We start from the raw sequence: 20,905 nt of genomic DNA, 5'->3' as shown, positions 1-20,905 counted from the left end.
TTTGATACATTTTTCTGAATTCTTCTGTCTCTTTACTACAAACTAAAGATATTCTACTGCCCGTCACTCCTACATAGTCCCTCAGCTTGCTGACAGTTAACCTTGGCCCTTTCTCCATAACCGCTAAATAGAATTACAGGCCTCTTCATTACCCAATGTCTTCTGGTCCCCAGGACAGGAAAAGTCTGATTTTTCACAGAAATATAATGTTACCTAATTTCCATCCTCTGTATGTGTGTGCCCTTGTTTTCCTTAAAGGGTTTAAAAACAAATATTTAGAGATAAATGAAGAGGTCTGTCTAAAAATGTAACAAAGTAGGGTATTTATAAGTTCAAATGTGGTACTCTACTAGCCCAAAAAGGAAAGCTACTTCTGGAGCCTGAGAAAAGATAAGAAGGGAGTGGACCCAGGGTCAAGAATGGCTGAGGCCAGGTCTATTGAGTGACTTCCTCACCTGGCTCCTAACCATCAGTCTCCAGCTTACCTCTTTACATGTTACCATCCCCACATCCTTCTTGCTCCAAGTTCCGCCACGAATGGCTTGGGTCTAGGAGAGTGCTAGATGCTAATTACAGCTGTTCAGCAGGGGAAGTAAAGGAGACTCTCTCAAGCCTCCATAACAGGGAAAGCTGTGTTTCTTCAGATTCCAAGTAGGAATGAACTTCTCCATAAATATATGGTTACAGAGGATAGTTTGATCCTGTAGCACTATAATGTGATGCAGTGTTCTTTAAGTAAGTATAGGTTAGCCTGAGAACAAAACCACCTCTGTCTTTGTTCTGTGTCCTCTCCCACTCTCTTTGTAACTTACTTGTTTCCTTCTTTTTTTCATTTATTACATGAGGTTTAATTTTTTTGTTTGGTATTTTTTTCTTCTGACATAAATAATACCGTATGTTTTTTGAGATGCCTTCAATAGAAATAAAACAGAATATCCCCACATGGTGTGACCTTCTCCATCAAACAGAATCAAACCTTCTTAATTGGCTATAATCACTACTCATTTTTTTTTCTTAATTTTGCTCATTTTTTTTTGTAGTTTTTAATTTTATTATATTATGTTAGTCACCATACATTAGTTTTTGTTGTAGTGATCCACGATCCATTGTTTTTGTATAATACCCAGTGCTCCATGCAGTACGTGCCCTCCTTAATACCCATCACCAGGCTAACCAATCCCCCCTCCCCCCTCCCCTCTAGAACCCTGTTTGTTTCTCAGGTCCATAGTCTCTCATGGTTCATCTCTCCCTCCAATTCCCCCCTCCCATTTTTCCCTTCCTTCTCCTAATGTCCTCCGTGTTATTCCTTATGTTCCACAAATAAGTGAAACCATATGATAATTGACTTTCTCTGCTTGACTTATTTCACTTAGCATAATCTCCTCCAGTCCCATCCATGTTGATGTAAAAGTTGGGTATTCATCTTTTCTGATGGCTGAGTATTATTCCATTGTATATATGGATCACATCTTCTTTATCCATCTGTTGAAGGGCATCTCAGCTCTTTCCACAGTTTGGCTATTGCGGACATTGCTGCTGTGAACATTGGGGTGCATATGGCCCTTCTTTTCACTACATCTGTGTCTTTGGGGTAAATACCCAGGAGTGCAATTGCTGGGTTATAGGGTAGCTCTATTTTTAAATTTTTGAGGCACCTCCACACTGTTTTCCAAAGTGGCTGTACCAACTTGCATTCCCACCAACAGTGTAAGAGGGTTCCCCTTTCTCCACAACCTCTCCAACATTTGTTGTTTCTTTCCCTGTCCATTTTGGCCATTCTAACTGGTGTAAGGTGGTATCTCAGTGTGGTTTTGATTTGGATTTCCCTGATGGCTAATGATGATGAACATTTTTTCATGTGTCTGTTAGCCATTTGTATGTCTTCTTCAGAGAAGTGTCTGTTCATGTCTTCTGCCCACTTTTTGTATTTGTTTTTTGGGTGTTGAGTTTGAGAAGTTCTTTATAGATCTTGGATACCAGCCCTTTATCTGTAGTGTCATTTGCAAATATCTTCTCCCATTCTGTGGGTTGCCTCTTTGTTTTGTTGACCGTTTCCTTTGCTGTGCAGAAGCTTTTTATCTTGATGAAGTCCCAAAAGTTCATTTTTGCTTTTGTTTCACTAGCTTTTGGAGATGTATCTTGAAAGAAGTTGCTGTGGCCGATGTCAAAGAGGTTACTGCCTATGTTCTCCTCTAGGATTTTGATGGATTCCTGTCTCACATTGAGGTCTTTCATCCACTTTGAGTTTATCTTTGTGAGTGGTGTTAGAGAATGGTCGAGTTTCATTCTTCTGCATGTGGCTGTCCAATTTTCCCAGCACCATTTATTGAAGAGACTGTCTTTTTTCCATTGCATGTTTTTTCCTGCTTTGTCAAAGATAATTTGACCATAGAGTTGAGGGTCCATATCTGCGTTCTCTCTTCTGTTCCATTGGTCTGTATGTCTGTTTTTCTGCCAGTACCATGCTGTCTTGGTGATCACTGCTTTGTAATATAGCTTGAAATCGGGCAACGTGATGCCCCCAGCTTTGTTTTTCTTTTTCAACATCTCCTTGGCGATTCGGGATCTTTTCTGATTCCATACAAATTTAGGATTGTTTGTTCCAGCACTTTGAAAAATGTCATTGGAATTTTGATGGGGATGACATTGAAGGTATAGATTGCTCTGGGTAGCATAGACATTTTAACAATGTTTATTCTTCCGATCCATGAGCATGGAATATTGTTCCATCTTTTTGTGTCTTCTTCAATTTCTTTCATGAGTGTTTTGTAGTTCCTAGAGTATAGATCCTTTACCTCTTTGGTTAGGCTTTTTCCGAGGTATCTTATGGTTTTTGGTGCTATTGTAAATGGAATTGTTTCTTTAATTTCTCTTTCTAGTGTTGCATTGTTAGTGTATAAGAAAGGAACTGATTTCTGTGCATTGATTTTGTATCCTGCCACATTACTGAATTGCTGGATGAGTTCTAGTAATTTGGGGGTGGAGTCTTCTGGGTTTTCCACATAAAGTATCATGTCGTCTGCGAAAAGAGAGAGTTTGACTTCTTCTTTGCCAATTTGGAATACCTTTTATTTCTTTTTGTTGTCTGATCGCTGTTGCTAGGACTTCTAGTACTATGTTGAACAACAGTGGTGAGAGTGGGCACCCGTGACGTGTTCCTGATCTTAAGGGAAAGGCTCTCAGCTTTTCCCCATTGAGGATGATATTCGCTGTGGGTTTTTCATAGATGGATTTTATGAGCTTGAGGAATGTTCCCTCTATCCCTGTACTCTGGAGAGTTTTAATCAGGAAAAGATGTTGTATTTTGTCAAATGTTTTTTCTGCATCAATTGAGAGGACCATATGGTTCTTCTCCCTCCTCTTATTAATGTGTTCTATCACACTGATTGATTTGCGAATGTTGAACCACCCTTGCATCCCGGAGATAAATCCCACTTGGTCGTGGTGGATGATCCTTTTAATGTATTGTTGGATCCTATTAGCTAGGATTTTGTTGAGGATTTTGGAATCCATATTCATCAGGAATAACGGTCTGAAATTCTCCTTTTTGATGGGGTCTTTGCCTGGTTTGGGGATTAAGGTAATGCTGGCCTCATAGAATGAGTTTGGAAGTTTTCCTTCTGTTTCTGTTTTTTGAAACAGCTTCAGTAGAATTGGTATTATTTCTTCTTTGAATGTTTGGTAGAATTCCCCAGGGAATCCATCAGGCCCTGGACTCTTGTTTTTTGGGAGGTTTTTGATCACTGCTTCAATCTCGTTACTGGTTATTGGCTTATTCAGGTTGTCAATTTCTTCCTGTTTCAGTCTTGGCAGCTTATAGGTTTCCAGGAAGGCCTCCATTTCATCCAGATTGCTCAGTTTATTGGCATATAGTTGTTGATAATAATTTCTAATCATTGTTTCTATTTCCTTGGTGTTAGTCGTGATCTCTCCCCTTTCATTCATAATTTTATTAATTTGGGTCCTTCCTCTCTTCTTTTGGGTAAGTCTGGCCAGTGGTTTATCAATCTTATTAATTCTTTCAAAGAACCAACTTCTAGTTTCGTTGATCTGATCTACTGTGTTTCTGGTTTCTAATTCATTGATTTCTGCTCTAATTTTAATTATTTCTCTTCTAACGCATGGCTTAGGTGTCGTTTGTTGCCTTTTCTCTAGTTCTTTAAGGTGTAGAGTTAGTTGGTGAATTCGGGATTTTTCTATTTTTTTGAGTGAGGCTTGGATGGCTATGTATTTCCCCCTTAGGACCGCCTTTGCAGTATCCCATAGGTTTTGGACCGATGTGTTTTCGTTCTCATTGATTTCCATGAATTGTTTAAGTTCTTCTTTGATTTCTTGGTTGACCCAAACATTCTTGAGCAGAGTGGTCTTTAGCTTCCAAGTGTTTGAATTTCTGCCAAATTTTTTTTTTGTGGTTGAGTTCCAGTTTTAGAGCATTGTGGTCTGAGAATATGCAGGGAATAATCTCAATCTTTTGGTATCGGTTGAGACCTGATTTGTGACCCAGTATATGGTCTATTCTGGAGAAAGTTCCATGTGCGCTCAAGAAGAATGAGTATTCTGTTGTTTTAGTGTGGAATGTTCTGTAAATATCTATGAGGTCCATCTGGTCCAATGTATCATTCAAAGCTCTTGTTTCCTTGTTGATTTTCTGCTTAGATGATCTGTCCATTGCTGAGAGTGGAGTATTGAGGTCTCCTACAATTAACATATTGTTTATCAATATGATTCTTTATTTTGGTTAACAGTTGGCTTATGTGTATGGCTGCTCCCATGTTGGGGGCATAGATATTTACAATTGTTAGATCTTCTTGTTGGATAGACCCTTTAAGAATGATATAGTGTCCTTCTGTGTCTCTTATTACAGACTTTAGTTTAAAATCTAATTTGTCTCATATAAGAATTGCGACCCCAGCTTTCTTTTGAGGTCCGCTGGCATGGAAGATAGATCTCCATCCCTTCACTTTCAGTCTGGATGTATCTTTAGGTTCAAAATGAGTCTCTTGTAGACAGCATATGGATGGGTCCTGTCTTTTTATCCAATCTGCAACCCTGTGCCGTTTTATGGGAGCGTGCGTTTAGGCCATTCGCGTTGAGAGTGATTATTGAAAGGTATGAATTAATTGTCATCATGTTGCCTGTGAAGACGTTTTTATAGATTGTCCCTGTAAATTTCTGTTGTAGATCACTCTTGGGGTCTTTCTCCTTTTATAGAACGCCCCTTAATATTTCTTGCAGGGCTGGCTTAGTGGTCACATATTCTTTAACTTCTGCCGGTCGTGGAAGCTCTGCATCTCTCCATCCATTCTAAATGAAAGCCTTGCCAGATAAAGTATTCTTGGCTGCATGTTCTTCTCATTTAGTACCCTGAATATGTCTTGCCAGGCCTTTCTGGCTTGCCAGGTCTCTGTGGATAGGTCTGACGTTATTCTGATGTTCCTCCCTCTGTACGTAAGGAATCTCTTCCCCCTAATTGCCCTTAAGATGGTTTCCTTGGTTCTAAGATTTGCAAGTTTTACTATTACATGCCGGGGTGTTGGCCTGTTTTCCTTGATCTTAGGAAGGGTCCTCTCTGCCTCTAGGACTCTAATGTTTGTTTCATTCCCCAGATTAGGGAAGTTCTCAGCTACGATTTGCTCAAATACATCTTCTAGCCCTCTCTCTCCACTCCCTCCGGGATTCCAATTATTCTGACATTGGAACGCCTCATGGTGTCACTTATTTCTCTGATTCTATTTTCATGGATTCTGAGTTGTTTTTCCCTGGCCTCCTCTTTTCCCTTTTTATCTATTATACTGTCTTCCAGATCGCTTATTCTCTCTTCTGTCTCAGTTACCCTAGCTATTAGATTACCTAGATTGGATTGGATCTCATTGATAGCATTTTTAAGTTCTGCCAATTCACCTTTTACTTCTGCCCTTAGAGACTCTATGTTGCCATTAATTGATTTCTCCATTCTAGCCATTGTCTTCACAATTGCTAGCCTGAATTCCATCTCCGACATCTTGGTTATGTCTGCATCCATTTGTAAATCTGCAGCATAAGTCATAATCTCTGAGTCTTTTCTGTTTTGGGGGCTCCTCCTCCTAGTCATTCTGTTGATGCGTGTTTGAGGGAATGTATAGAGTCCAAATTATTGACCAGAACCCAAGCAAGATGCACCTGTTTTCTTGGGACCTTAGGGTTGCTGGCCTCTTGTTTTCCCAGCCTGTCTTCTGCGGGAGGGGCCTGCCACGCTGTTACTCAGGCAACCCTGTTTGGGCCAAGTTGCCTTGCTGCCCCTGTGGCAGGGGATGGGCTCAGTGGGAATCAGTCTTTGGGGCTTTTGTTCTCTGGCGCCTTTCCCCGGCGGCTTTCCGCATCTCTTCCGCGAGTCAGAGCCGAAGAGACCGTTTCCAACCCTCTGCCTCAGAGCAGAGAGACCTCAGTCTGTTCTTCAGTGAGCTCTCCAGGCCACACTGTCTCCATTTCTGTCCGTGCTGCTATAAACTGCAGCGTCCTGGGTTGTGCGCCCCTCGGCAGCGCTCCCAGTCCTGCCTCCAGGTCGAGGCACGTCTCTGCCCTTTGTGCTTCTAAAACCGCCAGCCCCTCCCAATTCGGGGGCGTGCGACCCCGCCGCTTGGGGTTTCTACCCCTGGGGGTTGCAGTTCACCGGCTCGACCCGGGCGCACCGCGTTTCCGTCTCGGAAGCTGCAGTTCGCGTGTGTGGGACCGTCGCTCCAGGTTTCTGTCCGAGTGGCTGCGGTTCATGTGTGCGCGACCCCGCCGGTCTGGTTTTCCACCCTGGGGGCTGCCCTAAAGTTCTTTCCCGACGCTACCGGTCTGCGAGTCTGTGCCCCGTCCGCAGCGCGCGAGGCTGTCGCTCACCGGTGGTGTAGGATCCCCACGTCCAGGCACCCTCCTGCCGCCGTTTATCCTCCGATATCTGCCCGCAGGATCACGGCTCTTGGCTTCGTACCTCAAAACCAACCGCCTGCGATATTCTGTTTGTAGAGATCCAGATCTTCTTACATCTCAGGCTGGTTTCGTGGGTGCTCAGAATGGTCTGGTAGTTATCCAGCTCAATTCTGGGGACCAGCTGAAATAGGGTCCCCTACTCCTCTGCCATCTTTCCCCTCCCCCTGCTCATATTTAAGAGTACATTTTCAGGTTATTTTTTTAAGACTTTATTATTTATTTATTTGACAGAGAGAGAGCATGAGCGCCAGAGAACACAAACGGGGGTCGGGGAGGGAACAGCAGAGGGAAAAGCAGTCTCCCTGCTGAGCAGGGAGCCTGATGCGGGGCTAGATCCCATGACCCTGGGATCATGAGCCAAGCCAAAGGCAGATGCTTAACAGACTGAGCCACCCAGGCTCCCCTCAAGTTATTTTTTGAAAAAATATCAAGTTAGAGGTATATTATCTGAGTCTACATATTTTAAAATATCTCAGTTGTCTTTGAATAAGATAGTTTGCCAGAGTTTTTAAGTATTTGGACATAAACTTTTCCCCTGAGAACATAGTGGGAATTGTTCCTCTTTTGCCTTCTGGTATTTAGTGTTTCGGGAGAGACATTGGACATCAGTCTAACAGTTCTTTTGCATTGGTAGCCTGTTTTGCTCACTCATGTGTTGTAGATTTTATTTTAGTTTCTTTGTGCCTGATGTCCTAGTTCAGATTTGATGGTTAAATGTGTGTCTTTCTTTTTGTCCTGAATTAGGTATTTAGGACACTGAGTTTTTGTCCTGAATGGTATTCACTCAAACACTTTACTATTATAGGAAAAGCAAATAAGACATTAGACAATCATAATACTAGGTTATATGAAAATAATTAGATCATGCCACTTTAAGAACTAGTTGCTGTTAAGTTAAAGATAATATCAGACTCGGATTAATCAGAGGTCATTGTCTGAACCCTGAAAGGCAGGTGTAAAAGTTAGTTAATAGTTAAGTCAGCACAGGCTTGAGTCTCATAATTTACTTTACATGAAAGACTCATTTGCAAATCAAAGAGAAATAGCAACTAGCATAAGGAAGTCTCTGTACATATTTGTTCTTATTTAGGTTATTACAAATCTGCCTATAACCTGCTATATGCATAAGAGTTCCCATAGCTTTTTATATTTTCTGGTGGAATTAAAACATGGTAAGCCATGTTGAATATATACAGAATTTTTAGTGATTTGAGAAGAATTGTTTTCAAGTCTCTTCTAGTGAAAATTGATATGTTAAAATTCAAACAACATCAGCATGGCCTCTTGTAATCAATTTCTGATTTTTGTAAAGCTCCTGCATTCCAAACCTGTAACACTAATATTACTCCTTTCTTCTTCTTTTACTCTGTGATCCCACAAACCCCATTAATGAGAACAAATTTTCTTTTAACAAATGGATTTCCTGACAGTTTATAAAGTTACAGCTTGCATTTTCACAGAAGCCTACATATCTGTCACAGCAAGTTGAAACAAAATTCAGGCTCTCTCATTAAGATTATACCAGTTATGGGATACTTTTACCTTTCATCTAAATATTTCATTAGTTATTAGGAGTTAAAATATCCTAGGCTGATTGGAAATTTAAATATTGATTCATTTTTCTTCAATGTTAAAAGTTGAAGTTATACTCCTAGGTTTCTGAGGGTCTGACTGATAAATTTTTGTCATGTAATTTTCATCAGTAGTAAACTCTAATATGTTTTACAATATTTTATTCTATTTACAATATTACAATATTATATCTGAGATGTTCATGATGTTGCTTGCCCTTTAAACTTATTCATAAAGGTATTGATCTGAATCATACAAATTAAAATTTATTCCGAGACCCTTTTGGATTATATAATCATCTGTACTTATTCTACAACATTTTAAGTGTCTTTGTTGTTAGATTCATATCACTGTGTAGCCCTCTGTTAAGTTCACAAGACTGCTACATATTCTAATATTACACACTAGTATAGTATGCCATTTACATATATTTATGTAAAATATGTCTTTCACACAATATTTGGGGCAGTTTTTTATGGATAAATACATGAGTTCAGTGAAATGTCTTTGATCCAAAGGAAGCACTACAGAATTTTCCAGGAATTCATAGTATGCAAACTGGGGTGAATGTGCCCCTATAAAACTCATAAAATAGAACCTATGACCAATCTCTTCCTGTAGATAATTGCAGGGTGGAGAGGGAACCGATAAACTATAAGCTTTTATAACTTGTCATAAAAGAACCTGTTTTTACTTATCAATAAAGTAGCAATTCAAGGCAGTCCTGTTGAAATTCAAATACAAATGCAAAATAGGTTTTCCTTTAAGATGGTTTGTGAGTTGTCCATAATGTAACATTTTTCTTAAGTACGTAGGCATTGGTTGTTTCTCCAGATGTTGTAAATTATGAAGTTTTATGTAGGTTTCTCCTGTTAGCATATCCACTGACATTTATGTGTTTCTTAGACTTTTTTTCCCTAATTCTCTTTAGACTTTATGATTTTTAGAGAATAATGGATTCAGTTTTAGACATGTTAAATTTCAAGTAACTGGAGACCATGAACCAAGTACCAATGTTCAGAGAACTGAGAACATAGGCTCGGATTTTAGAAGAGAGGATGAGTGTGGGGATCTGACTTTGCTGTGCCTGACAGAGCCACACTTCACAGCTCTGACGTCCGGAAGGGCAATGCGGGCGTCAGGAGGCTCAGCTGTAGCTTGTGGAAAGTCCTGTGTTCATGGGCAGGGAGCAAGCAGATTCTTTACAACAGGCATCCAGAAGCCCCATGCAAGAAAAAGGCATGTATCCAGTCTTTATAATATAAGCTGAATCAGAAACGAGTCTCCTCCAACTCACCTCCCAAATCCATTCTCTACAGAGCTATTTATCCAACGTGCAAATATGGTCACACATTTAAGATCCTGCGGTGAGCCCCATCTCCAACCAGTTGAAAACTAAGCTATTTAGCATATAATTTGACATCCTTCTACTATCTTTCTAAACTTATTTCCAGCTTTTTCCCAATACTCTGAGCTACTTGCAGTTCCCTAGACACATCTATGCCTCTCTCATTGCAAAACAGTATTAGAAGAGGGGCAAGGAACACTTGAGTTCAGAAACACATTACCTAGCTCCACATCCTGGTTCAGTTACTTTTGCTCCACATGACTTTAGACAAGTTTCTTTTGTTCTTTGTGCTTCAGTTTCCTCATCTATATTTGAGGATAATAATACCTACCTCAAGGATTGTTGTGAGGAATAAATGAGTTAAGATGCATTACATCCCACTCAATATATTTTTGTATACCAGGTATTGAATATTATTTCATCACAAGAGATGGCCAGATGTTAAAGACCAGAACATATCCCAAGCCTAATAAGTAAAACTAAGTCTAGAATCAAAGGGAGGACCCCAGGGTCCCAGCTGGGTCAGGGACATCAGGAACAAGGGAATCTTTGCCACAATGGCCTGCCTGTGTCTTGACCAACATTCTTTGTTTTTCTGTGTTCATTTTTTAAAGTTTGTTTTAGTATGTATTTATTTATTGTGTATTGTGACTCGCAAGGAGTTGATGTGGAAGTCTAGTTACACCAGGACAAAAGGCCTAAACTGGGACTGTTAGGCAGCCCTCAGTGTGCAATCACCTTCTTCATCAGTTCCATAAGTCATGACAGCCAGGGTAACCTTTTTTTAAATGTGGGTCATAATGGCTTATCTTCCTGCTTACCACTCTTCAATAACTTCTCCTATGTTTAAAATAAAACCCAGGACCTGTAGGGCCTTGCATGATCTGGTTTCTGCCTACCTCCTCAGCATAGCCTTACGATACTCTCTGTTCTGAGTTTCTCAAACACAGCCAAGCTCTTTCCCATTCACCAATAGGCCTTTGGACATTTGGTCTCTCTGCCAGGAATATACACAGGCTTTTTGCCTAACAGTCTTTTTCTTTAGATCCCAGTAAATGTCAACTTTTCAAAGGATTTTCCTTTACCACTCTATCTGAAGTAGATACTCCCCTTCTTAATCTTTATTATTGTACCTCGTTTTTTCCTTCTTAGTATTTATCCCCATTTGTAATTTTCTATTTAGTTGTTCTCTTGTTTATCATCTGTCTTCCTCAATAGGATATAAGTTCCATGAAAGTAGGGACTATGTCTGTCTTACAGCATTGCTAGTAGACTGTCATTATTTACTGCTTAGATGAATAAATGAAAATATGCTGATACTCTAAGGATAAATGAGAGCAAAGAGGCTGGACCTGAGGGATGCCCATGTTCAAAAGGTTGGAAGAAAAACCTTCACAGAAGACAGGTAAAGAGAGAAGAATGTCATAAGAGATCAGGAATAACGGAGCATCTTGGAAGCCTAGAGAGTACGGAAACGGAGGGAGTTTTTATTCTATCACAGGTAACAACTTTTGAGAGAATGGGAACCATGCCCTAGAAAGGAAGCCAGATGGTCATACGCGGAGGTATGATGAACCAGAAGAATTCAGGAAGCCTGTCACAAGAAGAGGATGGAAAATAGAATACAAATTAACTCAGCCTTGTGTGTATGTTGCTGACTTATTTCACAAAAGAAAGCATTTAACCAAAAGAGCTGCCACAAGATGAACCTATATAGAGTGCAAAGTAAATGCTTTTCCATGTTCTTCAAAAGTGAAAAATTAAATTTGGGTATTTATGCAATAGTATTACATTCAAAATAAATATTTCTCAGATAGAAGAAAAGATCCAGCAATATAAACGGGGCAAGAGAAAGATGCAGGCTGGATTTTAGTGTTTGGCAAAGGAGTAGGGTAGGACAGTGGTGGCAAGACCCCTTGCCAAGAGACTTACGTAGTTGGTAAAATGAGGAAGGTTGAAGAAGTCCACTTTTGGGTCTAAAGTTCTATGAATCTTTGTCCGCTGCCCTTACAGTTCGAAAAGAACTAATAAAGCAGAAAATCTAAGCAAGTCTGTGACAGTCACCCCTTAAGCTCTCACCCATCATTTGTCTCATTTATCTCCTTCTCAGGATTCAGTTAGAATACACTTCCTTATATTCCACACATGGCATTTGTACCCACCAAGTCATGTAACAAATGCCCATCACCATCATTGCTGTTGGAAATTTCCTGCCTCTTAAGTGGTGGACACAGCTTAGTTGTCTTCAGCAGATCAAAAACTAAGTCCCTTCCCTATAGGACTAAATCTCTCCACCTTCCCAAGCCCAGGGCATGGTGAAAGGATGCCAAGCAGTAGAAGATGGCATCCAGGCATCTGTGCAAGTTAGCCAACAGGTGGGCTAGGGAGCCTGTGCAATACAGTGGGGGAGAGGCCCTGGCCAGGCTGCCTAGGGTTCCGCTGGAACGTTACCCTCTAGTCTTTTTGGTCCACTCTGTTTTTCCTAACACAGAAAGAGGCACGTTCAGTTATACAGACTGGGGGAACTTGAGGAATAGGCTAGTCAAAACCATGACTCAAGGACAATTCAAAAGAGCCTAAACATTTTTTATTTACTTATTTATTTATTTAAAGATTTTATTTATTTATCTGACAGTGAGAGAGGGAACACAAGCAGGGGGAGTGAGAGAGGGAGAAGCAGGCTTCCCACGGAGCAGGGAGCCCAATGCGGGGCTCGATCCCAGGACCCTGGAATCATGACCTGAGCCGAAGGCAGATGCTTAACGACTGAGCCACCTAGGCACCCCGAGCCTAAACATTTTAAAACAGTATATACAATCTAAAGCATTTGAAAACCAAAGAAATTGAAATCATTTTAGCTTAGACTCTAGATGAGGTACTTTCTTAATTAACCCAATGAGATATCTAGAAGTATGAACACATGGTTCCCATAAGACCTTGCTCCAGAGGAGTTGTTTTGGGCGTTTTTCCCCTGCACGCAGCAAAAAGAGCAAGCGCTAGAAGAGTGTCTGCTCCCTTACAAACTTAACCTAGGAAGACAGGAGCCAGAAGGCGGGAGCTCCGTTTAATGCCATAAAGGGGAAGTGGTGATATGCCCTGCCCAAAACATTTGCTTAGCCCCCTAACCTTGTTTCTTTGTAGCACTTACCGCCATTGTAAGTGCAGTCTGTGTTTCTGCGATATCAGTCAGCCTGTGTGCATTAATAAGTAGATGAATGATGTCAGCATGAAAGCAGAGGAGTTCTTTTCTGAATGGTTTAAGTGTTAAAGCAATCAGAGGCTGCCTTTCTCACAAATGGAGAGACAGCAATTTCTTAAAAGCTTAAAGTAGCTCTTTTAGTGGCTACTTTAGTCGCTGCTAATACAAATGAAGAAGCTGCTAAGACATTTCTCCTAATTTCAAAAAATTTTCTTGTTTGATGGATGAAGTCTAAAACCTGGATTGGATTTTTAATTTTGATAAACTGGTCTCTATTGAAAGTAAATCTGTTTAAGTACCTACCTTTCAGACGAGGTCTCATGGATGCTAGGGTGTAAGGCTGCAGAGTCTCAGGACTGACTGAAAATAACACTGGGTACAAATGCACAGATTTAACACCACATTAGTACTTTGGTTAGGATTGTGACTGTCAGTGCCCTAGTCACAGAGCTCCAGAGATTTTAAGTAGTCTGCAACAACCAGATTTTTTCCATAAACCCTGTTACATTTAATTCACAATTTTATAGAATGTGAAGCCTTATAGCAGAAAAGCATATAAGAAAATAAAGGAATTTATCTCCCCTACTAAAATATATAATCCGTCAAGAGAAGGAGTTTGGTATTTTATTTTTTGGGTTTGGTTTTGGTTTGGGTTTTGTTTGTTTGTTTTAGTACCTCTCCCTCCAATTTGGCATTTTATTTTATTTTATTTTATTTTAATTGAAGTGTACCTGACACACCATGTTACATTAGTTTCAGGTATACAGCATTGTGATTCAACAACCCTGTAGTTACGCGGTGCACACCACGAATGTAGCTGCCTACCATCTGTTACTATAAGCACTATTACAATAGCATTGACTATATTCCCTGTGTTGTACCTTTTTTTCCCATGATTTATTCATTCCATAACTGGAAGCTCATACCTCCCACCCCCCCTTCACCCATTTTGCCCGTCTCCCTACCCACCTCCCCTCTGGCAACCACCGGTTTGTTAAAAGAGGGATTTTGTATGATCTTGTTCAGCACTACAATCTGAGTACTCTACAGGGCATTGCACATATTATTACTAGCTATTATTATATTGCTGATCCTAATAATCTCCAAGAATTTGATCAAATTATTATTTAATTTATTAATGCTTTATTGTGAACATTAGTGGGATATTGTGATAAAAGTGTTGAGACATTTCTAATCTCTACATATTTGTATTCTTTTTTTTTTTTTTTAAAGATTTTATTTATTTATTTGTCAGAGAGAGAGACAGAACACAAGCAGGGGGAGAGGCAGGCAGAGGGAGAAGCAGGCTCCCTGCCGAGCAAGGAGCCCAATGTGGGACTCGATCCCAGGACCCCGGGATCATGACCTGAGCCGAAGGCAGCTGCTTAACCTACTGAGCCACACAGGCGTCCCTACATATTTGTATTCTTTAGCGTCAACATATGAGAATGATATGCCAGCAATTACTAAAGAAAGTCTCTTTACTGATTTCCTGGAAAACAAGTCTCTTGATAAAGAAGTCTCTTTATGCTGTTTCCAGGATACATTGTTTCCTCGAAACTAGTTCTACCTTATAAACATTGTGTTTTCATTAATTATTCAAGTTTGTACTTTTGCTGCAAATAACTAGTATCTTAGCTCTGCTCTGCTTCTAGATCATCTTAGGCCAAATCAGCTTCCTCTTCTATAAATGCAGCTCTTAAGATGCTCAAGAGCATCGATTTTATCTTGATCTTCTCTTTTTTAGCTTAAGTATATCCATTTTCTTCTACTTACCTTAATCGATGTTGATTCCATTCCAGTTTGTTCCCATTCTTAGGAAAAGTGGTATCCAGAACTGGACTTAATATTCTAATTGTAATGAAAAATGTAGTGGTTATTATTGGTTTCTGTAATCTGGATATTGTGTTTGATACTGAACTGTGACCTACCATAACTCCTTGAAGCTTTAAAGATGCGCTGTCAAAACATATTTCCCATTATTTACAGATCTGTGTCTCAGTATCCTCATCTCTAGAATGGAGTTAATACTAATACCTACCTCATTTAGTGCTATTCTGTTGTTTCAGGTACTGAGTACAGTGTCCAGCACATGGTAATCTTTCAGGTATTAGCTTAATATTATTTAACCCTAAGTATAGAGTTGTTCATTTATCCTTGTTGAATTTCATCAATTTATTTTTGACTCACTATCCAGCCTGCCAGAATTCTTTTGAATTCTGAATTTTTTTTATGTATGATAATAGCTCTTTCCCAAACTCTGTAACATTGACAGATTTTATAATGCCGCTTATTGATTGTATTTATTCAAAACATTAGAAAAATATTGAACAGTGAACAAAATCAAAACAGCAACAATTTCTTTACATGTGGGCAGTTTAAGTTTTTATTTGTAAGTCATTTTGTTTGGGACATATTATTATTTAAAAGCAATTTCAGTGTTACATTGCATTATATACTTTAGGAAAGCATTTACTTGCACGTCTTTTAAAATAAGATTTGGCGATTACTTGAAATTTTCCTTCCAATCAGTATAAAATTTGATTCTTAAGGAAGCATTAATATAGTCCATAGCAGAAACCAAAACTTGTGTTGATCATGCCATAAAATGAAGGAAGCAATCATTTAGAAAAGAAAAAATTTAACACTCATCATCTAGCAATATTATTTTCCACTTTGGGGGCAATTTAATCAAAAGTTATCAAACTAGTGCTCTGTTTTTCCTGCCTCGATGGACATTTATTACATCTGCCACTATTAATATTCCATAGATCCCTTTTTTTTCTTGATAAAATATCCACATTCCTCTTCTGGAATTGATCCTGCTCTTTATCCTGCCGTCAGCTCAGGGCCCCCAGAGATCAGTCTTCGGCAGAAACAGCAGGACGGCATTCAGTAGCGTGGACACCTCCTGGTATAACCACACGATTGGGCCCCAGATTGGCTTGATGCATAAAGATTAAGTGAGATAAATTCCTAAAAGAAATGAAACTTCTTGTTCTGCGTCTTTAATGAAACTTCATAAAGTTTTCGTATCACCATACGTCTATCTGGTATTACATCTCTTATGGCAACATGAGCAGACTTCTCTGAGGGCACTTTCTGGATTCAGAGCTTATTTGCCAAACCTAGAAATAAATTTTTGTCTTGGGAAATGGAGTTAGTAGATCTATATTTGGTTTAGAAAACGTCACATTCATAGTTGTTGGTGTTCTGCAGAAATATTTTACTAAAGACACCATTCCTCTATGATAACTTCAAGAACTTTAGGAGTTGAATGATAGTAATTATACCTATCATTTATTGGGCACTGACTGTATGCCAGGCACTGTGCAGAGTGTTTTTTTTTTTAAAGATTTATTTATTTATTTATTTATTTGAGACAGAGAGAACGAGAGAGAGAGAGCACATGAGAGGGGGGAGGGTCAGAGGCAGAAGCAGGCTCCCTGCCGAGCAGGGAGCCCGATGCGGGACTCGATCCCGGGACTCCAGGATCATGACCTGAGCCGAAGGCAGTCGCTTAACCAACTGAGCCACCCAGGCGCCCTGTGCAGAGTGTTTTATGTAAGTTCTCTCACTTGAATGTCTTAGAACACTAAAGGTCTTTAAGCGTCTTCTAGAAACATTTAAATTGAATATGTTAATGAATTATGGTAGCTGAAGCAAAAATATAAACTCCCTAAAAGCAGAGTCAGTTAACGTGAATAAACCTTTACATACTAGTGTCACTCAGTGGCACAAGGCAGACTCTGGAAATTGGGAGCAGTTCAGGTAATGTTAACATCAGTTAGCACTTATGAAAACAGTTGACGTACTGTTTATTAGGAGCGCTGCTGTGAACTGTATATTATTTCATCTGATCTTTGTGTCATTACTGTAACATTTAACAGGATTGGCCAGGGGTAATCATGAAGGGCAGCTGAGCACTACTGGAAAGGCTGATCAAAATAACAGCTAAAAAGGGTCGTGAAGGCCTGGATTTGAGGAAAGGACTAGCCATATAGGGCTCTTCCCTCTGAATAAATCTAATATGGAAGTTACCTAAGAAAGCCAATTTCAAAAAAAAAATATTTTGGAAAATATCCATCTACCCACCAGGAAGTTTTAATCAGATATGATTTGAGGTTAGTGGATGGAGTCTTAGTAGATTTTCTGGAAATAATTCAATTTTAATAGCTGTGCATGAGTTAAAGTCATATAAGTAGCAGAGAGTAATCTGGATGTGAGAAGGGGATCTTGGGGTTTGGTGGGAAGAAAGGGGCCCAGAAGCTGTGGTTTATCGAGTACACTGGCAGAGTCACCTGTGACCTTGAGAAAGGAAATTACAAACACCTGCTGCACTTCAAACTGTGCTACCCACATGCCACAGACAGCTGTTTGAAGAACTGGAGTGAAGGAATGAGAAGGTAATTGTAACTATTACCCAAGAATGAGGTGACTGGGCTTCATCGCTTCTTCCTTGAGACTTATTGTAAAGCTCATTGTATACACACAAGTTTCAACTGATACCTAAGTATGACTGATTCCTCAGTTGATGTTTCTGATCTTATTCTTTCCTTTCTCCATTCTGCTAGAAAAATCTTTATAAGAAGTACTTAGGCTGTTAACAATTAATTGTTAACCCAAAGAACCTAAAACCTAACCTAAAAATGAGTACAGCTCAATAAAATTCCTGTCTTCCCAGACTTTCATTGGGCCTTTCCACTGTAATTTTCTATCCCTGGTGCTTACCAGCAAAACCTTGGTAATATACATATTCCGCTTAGCTCTCTCTCTCTCTTATGTCCCACGTGTATTTCTTTCTCTTCCATTATATTTCCACAGTCAAACCTCTCTTGTCCATTTCCATAGCCAGAATCAGGGCTCTCTGCTCTGTCATGGAGAACTGTGGTCTCTGTATTTTTGCTTGAATCTGTTGTTTTATTCGTCGTAACCAATTTTACTTTCCATAACCATAATTTCTGTGATGCTCTTTTTTTAACCACAGCTTTTTTTTTTTTTAAGATTTTATTTATTTGACAGAGAGAGAGCGTGAGAGTAGGAACACAAGCAGGGGGAGTGGGAGAGGGAGAAGCAGGCTTCCTGCCGAGCAGGGAGCCCGATGTGGGACTCGATCCCAGGACCCTGGGATCGCGACCTGAGCCGAAGGCAGACGTTTAACGACTGAGCCACCCAGACGCCCTAACCACAGCTTTATTTGGATTTAATTCACATAGCATAAAATTTACCCTAATAGGGGCGCCTGGGTGGTTCAGTCAGTTAAGCGCATCTGCCTTCAGCTCAGGTCATGATCCTGAGGTCCCAGGATCAAGCCCCTCATCCTAGTCAGGCTCCCTGCTCAGTAAGGAGTTCTACTTCTCCCTCTCCCTTTGCCCTTCCCCCTGGTCCTTCTCTCTCTCTCTCCATCATTCATTCTTTCTCCAAATAAACTAAAAAAAACATTTACCCTGTTAAAGTCTATAATTCAGTGGGTTTTGGTATATTCACAGTTTTACAACCATCACCACTCTGATTTTAAAGTATATTTGTTACCCAAAAAAGAAATCCCATACTCATTAGTAATCCCCACCACCATCGCCTTCTCTCTCTAGCCCCTGGCAAATACTAATCTACTTTCTATCTCTATAGATTTGCCTATTCTTGACATTTTTATATAAATGCAGTCATATCATATGCGACCTTTTGTATCTGGCTTCTTTCACTCTGCATAATGATTTCAAAGTTCATCCGTGTTGTAGCATGCATTAGAATTGCATTCCTTTTTATGGCCAAATCATATTTTGTTACATGGATATACCTCACTTTATCCATTAATCTATTGATGAGCATTTGGGTTGCTTCCATTTTTAGCTATTATGAGTAATACTGTGTAAACATCTGAGTATAGGTCTTTGTGTGGACATGTTTTCGGTTCTCTTGGGCATAAATTTAGTAGTGGAATTGCTGCGTCATATGGTAACTCTCTGTTTAACATTTTGAGGAACTGCCCAAATATCTTCCAAAGTGGCTAAACCATTTTACAATCCCACCAGGCATGTATGAGTGTTTAAATTTCTCCATATCCTCACTAACACTTGTTATTGTCCTTTTTATTATAGCCATCCTAGTGGGTGGGAAGTAGTATCTTGTGACTTTGATTTGTTTCCTTAGTGACTAAGGATAGAGCATCTTTTGAATTGCTATTTGTGTATCTTCTTTGGAAAATCTATTCAAATCCTTTGCCCATTTCCTAATTGGGCAAATTTTAATTATATTTTACTATATTATAAATTAAAGATTTTTTAATGAATATGTTATATATGTATATGTATATATTAGATTGAGAGATTATTATGCCAAATGTAGAAATGAATTGTTGTTTTTACAGATCAAGTTGAAGTTAGCAAATCTATATTTAATTTGGAAAATAGGACCACATTTATAACTGTGGGCATCCTCAGAAATATTTTATTACAAAATCCCTCTATAATAACTCAAAGAACTTTAGGAGTTAAATAGTAATAGTTATGCCTAATGCTTACTGAGTACTTAACTATGTGCCAGGCATATGATGTATAAATATATACATATTATGTATACATCAATTGCATAACTATATAAATTATACATAAATATAAATATGTAAATAGATTTGTATTACTTATATCTAATTGGGTTTGTCTTTTTATTGACTTGTAAGAGTTTTTTATATACTCTGAATACAAGTCTCTTATCAAATATATAATTTGCAGATATTTCTCCAATTCTATAGGTTGTCTTTTCTTTTCCTTGGTTATGTCCTTTGAAGCAAAACATCTTTTAAAAATTTTTTATAAAGTCCAGTTTATCTATTCTTTTCTTTAGTCACTCAGTGTTTTGATGTCATATCTAAGAAACCATTGCCTGATCCAAGGTCACAAAGATTGACTCCAGTTTTCTTACGAGAGTTTTGTACATTTAGTTCTAGAATCCGTTTTGAGTTAATTTTTGTATATGGTGTGAATTAGGAATGCAACTTTATTTTTTTTGCATGTGGTTATCCAGTTTTAGCAGCACCGTTTATTGAAAAGACTGTTCCTCCCCCATTTAATGGTCTTGGCACCCTTGTCAAAAATCAGTTGACTGTGAATGTGAGGCTTTATATCTGGGCTATTAATTATAGTGCATACAATTCCATATGCCTGTGTTTGTATCAATAATCTACTATTTTAATTACTATACCTTTGTAGTAAATTTTAAAATCCGGGCATGTCCTCCAACTTTATTCTTCTTCTAGATTGTTTTGGCAATTTTAGGTTCTGTGTTTCTATATGAATCTTACAATCACATTCTCAGTTTCTGTAAAATTTTTGATAGGGATTCTGTTGAAGCTATAGACAAAATTGAAGGCTATTTTCATCTTACTCTTTCAATCTAGTAACATGATCTCTCTGTTATCATTTATCTGGGAATATGTTAATTTCTCCTTCCTTTTTAAAGGATAGTTTGCTACTTATTGAATGATACGTTGAGTCTTCTTTTGGCACAAAATATTTATCTAGATATTCTTTAATTTCTTTCAATGATATTTTATGATTTTCAGTATTTAACTCAGACTTTTATTTGAAGTACTTTATTTTTTGATGATATTGCAAATGAATTGGCTTTATATTCGGATTGTTCATTCCTTAGGTATAGCAATATATGTGATTTTTTTGTATTGATACTGTATTCTGCAACCTTTATTCTAAAAGATGTTTTGGGGGGTTTTTTTGTATATACCTTCAGATTATCTATATACAAGATTATGTCATCTACTAATAGAGGTAGTTTTACTTCTTCCTTTCTACCCACATGCCTTTTTATTCCTTGCC

General features: G+C 38.8%; 1 protein-coding gene across 24 annotated transcripts in view; it reads left to right on the top strand.

Annotated features, from left to right (window-relative positions):
- Nucleotides 1-20,905, top strand: part of AHI1 (Abelson helper integration site 1) — a 227,091-nt gene that overhangs the window by 142,280 nt on the left and 63,906 nt on the right. The gene's annotated exons all lie outside the window — the stretch shown is intronic.

This window comes from Mirounga angustirostris, unplaced genomic scaffold (genome assembly GCF_029215605.1).
Source record: "Mirounga angustirostris isolate CCGP_5_RB_7025 unplaced genomic scaffold, mMirAng1.0.hap1 SCAF_8, whole genome shotgun sequence".
NCBI lineage: Eukaryota > Metazoa > Chordata > Mammalia > Carnivora > Phocidae > Mirounga > Mirounga angustirostris.
Note: the sequence above shows the minus strand (reverse complement) of the source record. Positions and strands in the feature narration are given on the sequence as shown.